The sequence below is a fragment of the Haemaphysalis longicornis genome, unplaced genomic scaffold (genome assembly GCF_048455015.1).
Source record: "Haemaphysalis longicornis isolate Haplotype H1 unplaced genomic scaffold, Haemaphysalis longicornis Haplotype H1 scaffold_2, whole genome shotgun sequence".
Taxonomy (NCBI): domain Eukaryota; kingdom Metazoa; phylum Arthropoda; class Arachnida; order Ixodida; family Ixodidae; genus Haemaphysalis; species Haemaphysalis longicornis.
Genome location: NW_027526295.1, coordinates 226528050 through 226534045, shown reverse-complemented (window position 1 = coordinate 226534045; position 5996 = coordinate 226528050). Strand labels below are relative to the sequence as shown.

The 5996-nt window shown below is 49.1% G+C and overlaps 1 non-coding gene across 1 annotated transcript; it reads left to right on the top strand.

Moving 5' to 3' along the window:
- Positions 1-286: 286 nt before the first annotated feature.
- On the top strand, positions 287-454 carry LOC144171234 (U1 spliceosomal RNA). The gene has a single exon (XR_013322908.1). It is a non-coding gene; the product is annotated as a U1 spliceosomal RNA (small nuclear RNA).
- The last annotated feature ends 5542 nt before the right edge of the window (positions 455-5996 follow it).

Genomic DNA, 5996 nt, shown 5'->3' with positions numbered 1-5996 from the left:
AAAAAGAAAGACAGTAGGCTACACAGCGACAGCGCGGCGGCCAGCGCGTGCCTGGATTCGCAGCTTTTCAATCCCAGCAGACATCACAGAATTCTGGCTAACTAGTTACTCTTCAAGTCACATTTAATAAAATATATATGCATTGAGATCTGGAGTTTGATATCCGTTACCTAGGTTTAGCAAGAAATGACAGAGGGAGAAAAGAATGGGGCTAAACTTTGCTATGTCATCATCACCCGTTGGCGCGCCCTGTGAGGGGTGGTTGAAAATCCTAGTTGTCCAAGGCATACTTACTTGGTGCAGGGAGATTCGGTGGTCACGATGGCCGGCTCCCCGAGACGAGGCCTTCCATTGCACTGCGGTTGGCTGAGACTCGCCACGTCCCCAAAAAGAGGATGATGGGGCATGCAATTTTTGGTAGTGGGGATTGGCAAAAGCTCCACGCCAATCCCCGCCCATATGTAAATCCAAAATGAGATCATGAAATTTAAGGGAAACACGACTGCTTGCGTGTCAAATACCGAAAGCATAGCATTTTATGTTTAGCTCTGCTATCCTCTGGCTTATGGTAGGTATGTCGTGATTAAATAATCTTCTTCTCCAGCTGTTGAGTGGTGATATCAATGTAGCTTCCGAAGTGTTCGGCACGTACCCACATGGGGGGATTGGGCTGTGCTAAAGTGTTGACTGGACGCGTGTTTCCAAACACTTCGCTGCACAGAGCACCCATGTGACGTGTGATGACACTGCGTGCGCTATTCTTTTGAGCGCCTGATAATATACGAACCCGCTGTCTGGACTCTGTAGCCTCGATGTAGAGTACTGAGTACTGGTGCTGACAGCTTGGGTTCGAGCATCCGCAGGTCTACCTCTTACATTTTTAAGTGCAGAGCACTTTAGGCGCTCGCCTTGTCGTCCTAGCTCGTCGCTCGACCCAAGTATATAGAGCACCAAGGCGGCGTTAACGCTGTTGTTCGCGGCGTATCCCAGAGGCTTCGAACGCCATGCGGTTTATATAGTCATAAGCGCTCGAAACTCGTGAAACGCTGGCGCTTGTCATACATCTCCCCGTTTTTTTAGCGCAAAAAAAAAAAAATGCGGGTGCATTTGAGGCAGAATATACGTAATTAACCGACAGCGCCCGCGTTCCTTTAGTTAAGGGCGCCTGTTGGGTTGCTTCTTTAAACGCAAAATGTGGCAGTGCAACGCCGGCACGTCCGGGGGAGAAATGCACAAAGAGAGCAGAACTCCCGCTGGTGCAGTTGCAGGCAGGGGGCGCGCGAGCACTGCGAAAGCTGGAAATTAGAATTGCATTTGGTGGTAACATTTAGCGGAGAACCGTGCTACAGCCCGTTATGGCGAATCACTGTTCTGCACTGAGTGGAACGGCGTTTATTTTTTATTGCTTAATTTGTTTCATAAATTTGATTTTTTTTTTCTAAACTCAAATCTACGCGTTTTTTTTTTTTTGTTAATAATGGTGATCTAGACCACTTTAGGTTTGGGGCGCAGCCAATGACAACGTTTTATTACCGTTCTACATCGCCTGTGACATGTCACGTGGGTGCTCTGTGCAGCGAAGCGTTTGGAAATGCGTCGACTGGGCCCATGATGGAGCCCATAGAGTTAAATTATTGTGCGATTGTTAAAGCGAAGCTTTACTGTCCTCACTAATGCCGTTGTACGCCAATACGCCCTGCAGAAAGACTATCTGATGATAATGATGAATGATCGTGGGTGAAGAATGAATCAATGAATGAATTAATTAATTTATTTATTTATTTAGAACAGAGAGGTCGAACGCCTCGTGCGGGGGAAGGGGAGGAAGACAAGGGGGAATAAACCAGCGGGGGGATGGGGGTTCAATCACAACGCGCGTCCGCCCCGCACACGGACCACTTTATTTAGGTTATTTTCACTAGGCCCGTGCGTCCAGCAAATGTCCACGGGGTCAATAAAGTTTCGTTCACGCCGCTCGACGGCGTTATCCATTCTTGAAGGGACGTGACGTGAGGAGGTAGACACCTACGGCGTTCCTTGGAGAGTCCGGCACAGTCCCAGATAGCGCCAATAAGTGAGCTGCGCTCTTATTTAGTGACGCTAGTGCCAGACAGGGTGGTGTATGGTGAATCGGTCGGCATTTCACAGGGGGCAGGGAAGTGAAAGAAAATGCTTCGCGTGGCAGGAATCTAACCTGGGCCCCTCGCGTTATGATGCCGGCGTCTATCCCATTGCTCCATTTCGACATGGTCGAAGCGAACGCCAAGCATCAGGCACCGATTCGCGCCGTACACCCCATAGAGTTTCTCAATATTACCTAGAGCGGAAACTATCGCTGCAATCGCACGCCGCCATGGGAATTGTGGGTACCCGCAGAATCGGATTGGCAGCAAGTGGTTAGTGCGAAGGGTTACGGATAATACTTGTCGGCTCCGAAGGGTTTGTTTTAGTTCTGTTTTCAGCACGGTTTTTCGTTTTCGGCATGCCAATTTCTGGCATTCAATGGCTATCACAGATATGTCTAAACAAAATCGTGAGTAGCACACAGCGCATGTGCTCGCGTTAGCGGGGAGTTTCTCAAGATGAAAGGGTGACCACATGCAGCGACGGCGACAAGCGACGCGGAAAACAGAGCTCAATAGGTAGTACAACAAAGAGATAGTGTGGGCGACAGCGGCAAGCGAAAGAAATTAATGCACTGCCGCCAATGTGCTCCGTCGTCGTCGCTCGTCGCTACAATTTCCTGTAGCGTCACTGCCGCCCGCTTGTGGGCTGCTTCTGGACGGCAAAAAGCGAGCGAGGGTCCCGGCGGCCTGGGTATGCGGCTTGCCGCTGTCGCCCCCACTATCCGGTCGCTGTACCCATTGAGTTACGATTTTTGCGCCGCTCGTCGCCGTCGCTGCGTGTGGTTACCACTTGAAACCCCCACTGACAGGCGCAATAAGGCAAGATACATGGCGACTCGGCAAGCCGGTATTTATTGGCCATTTGAAGCATTACCGCAAATTCGTAAGGCTTTGCGCGCGTGCTTGTAGACTTCAATTCAATTGATTGTAGGATATAACGCGCCGACGCAACTCAGGCGATGAGGAGTGCCGTAGTGGATGGGTTCGGATTAATTTTTACCGCCTGGGTATCTTTAACGCCCACCGAAATCTCGTATACACGGGTGTTTTTGCTTTTCGCCTCCATCAGAAAAGCAGCCGCTGCGGTCTGGAATCGAACCCGTGACCTCGTGCTCAGCAGCACACCGCCTTAGCCACTGAACCGCTGCGGTGGGTGTGCCTGAAGACTTACTTGCGGTAATAGGCGTCTCCTAGAGCTTTAGTTGTATCAGCTTGGACAAATTATATAGATTCACTGGGGCTAAATCACTGTTGCCTCTCTACCTGTTGCGCCTGCTTCGCCTGCCAAGAACGAAGCAGAAGATAATAATACAGTATTGACAGGAAGCATTAGCCCAGTTTAAGACAATCTAAATAATTACGTTCCTGCTAAATATCACAAAAAACGAAGAATAAAGCATCTAGTTAGATTATGTAAAAATTAGGAAATATATAGGGGCCGGCCCGCTGTATCTGGTGGCGTGAGCAAAATGCAGGACTCCTGCTTTTTTTCTTCTTTCTAACCCCCGGAAGTACTTTTCAAACTCAGCGCTCTAACGCAGCAGTTATGGATAAAGTAAAATTTATCAGTCATGGCACTTTTGGCAGCATTTTTTAAACAAAAACTTGATATGCGTAGCCATGAAGTCGTTTCCAGCCATGCCACGCCGAACTTCCGGCCGAACTGCCAAGTATGGCGGCGCCCATGAAGATATGGAGCGCTTTCGGCGAATCACACTGACACTAGCGCCAGATTCCATTCTAGGTCAGCTAGTGGGAAACTTTATGGTACACCCCAAACCCAAACGTTAGGCCTACGAAGTGTACACCCCAGAGTTCCTGTGGGTATTCTAAAAAAGTGGCGCGTACCTCCTGAGTGCCACATACTCGTAGTGTGGGACTGCCCAACAAACCAAAGAAAGCTTCGCGTTCAACCATCGTCGTCGTTAGACGGACGGGTGCAAAATTTTTTTCCCTCTCATTACCGCCATCCTGATCCTTTCGCCTTCGTGTCGTTTAAATATTCTTTACGATTTTTGTCTTTTTTTTTGTTCTTTTTTGGCAATGGTGTGTATCCAGGGACGGGGGATTCTTTTCTATTTATGTTTTGTTTCGTTCGTCTCGTTCGCTGACTCGGCACCCTGCCAGGTTGAAACAAGAATTAGACTGATGAGTTCGCCGCGACAGGTGCACGTGCGTCGAAGGGGCACGTACACGTGGCGGTCATATGCACGTGCACGTGGCGGCACGTGCGTCGAAAGGGGTTGCACGCGGAGGAGAGCTTTCACTGTGCCGAAGCTGCCGTAGGAATGGCGGCCAGTCTTCCTGTCGCAGTAATACTAGTCAAAAGACTAAGAAAAGAAAGCGAAGAAAGAGACGCAAACACGATACGATACTCACTACGCTTTCTCCTTCAAGGCACGTAAGAGTTAAGTTCTCAACGACTTTTTTTTTGTCTTGTCGATGATTCCCAAGGCTCAGATAACAGCTCCTTAACGTGCCACTTCGCAATATGAGGATTACCATATCAGTACCGGCTCTGCTTTCATTGGGTCCGGCACCCGGTATGTTTGCTCAGCAATCCTGGGCTTCATTGAAACGACTAATCGAGTCCCGCTTATTTGCTTCGTTTACTGTCGCCACTTATGAAATTGCTGTACGTGTATTTGTTTTCAAAATTTTTGATTCCCCTCTTTACACAAATTTTAAAATGTTTCAGTCGCTCTAACTTCTTTTTATACAGTTCCCTACACTGAATAGGAATCTGTTTTTATCTTTCTCCGACCGGACGACACATGACTGGCCAATTGCCTGGTTGGGTATGTGTTATTTTCGAAAGGACAACAGCAACTACGATGGTGCCGAGAGAGATTAGGCGGGGCACTGCTGATCTAATCTTAAGGGGTGCGATGTGACGTATGCCAATCCTGTGCAAACTTCTTTTAACTGCAGAAAAACGTCAAACGATTTCGAAATACGCGCAATACGGATTGCAACAAAGATGGGCCCGACGCGGTGGCTCGGTGGCTAAGGCGTTGTGCTGCGGAGCACGTGGACGCGGGGTCACTATCCGCCCACGTAGTCAGGCCGAGTGCATCGAAGCGACTAAAACCCGACTATCCATAACTAGACTGCAAGGCAAAAGAGCGCCGCCGATGGTTGCGCTGTGCCCTAGACGTTTTGTAGGTAAAGTAATAGGCCGCGCGGCACATTCACATTGCTTAACCATCATCGCTCGCCCCGTGCGGCACCAAGATTGGCGTACACAGGCGTCAGTTACACAAACGTGTAGGGTGGGCAAGTTGTTTTGTCGTGTGCGCCGAGCGCGCGACCAGTGGCTCCTGGGGCCGTGATGGCTCTCTTGGTAGGTTTTAATTTTCCTGCTAGACCCCACCGCAGTTTCACTCGCTTCCGGCCACGTTTGCGTCACGCTAAACGACATAAGGTGACGCGAGGAATGAAATTAGTTTTTCAATTAGTAATCTTTCTACAAATGAAGCATCTTTCGCCGCCGAATAAACTCTGCGAGGGCCACGGGGCAGTTGATTTTCGTCTGAGTCTAACGTGCTAGTTGCCTTGTGTCTCTTTAATATGAGGACATCCTCAGTTGCAACACTTGTCGCCCAGTCTCGTTGACACAGAAACGGGTGTATGCCTTAGGTGGCCTCAGCCTGGACTAAGAGGAATGCCGTAGCATTTCTGTCAATGAATTACATAAGAATTACGGTTAATTTTTGCCTCTTCCGAACCATCCAAGACATTCGGCCTTTCTTCCCTTCTTTCTCGCTATGAGAAAGAATCAGTACAGGACAGGCAGGGAGGTAAACCAGGGAACAGTCCGGTTAGGTACCCTACGCTTGGCGATGGGGATACAGGAATTGAGAGGGAAAG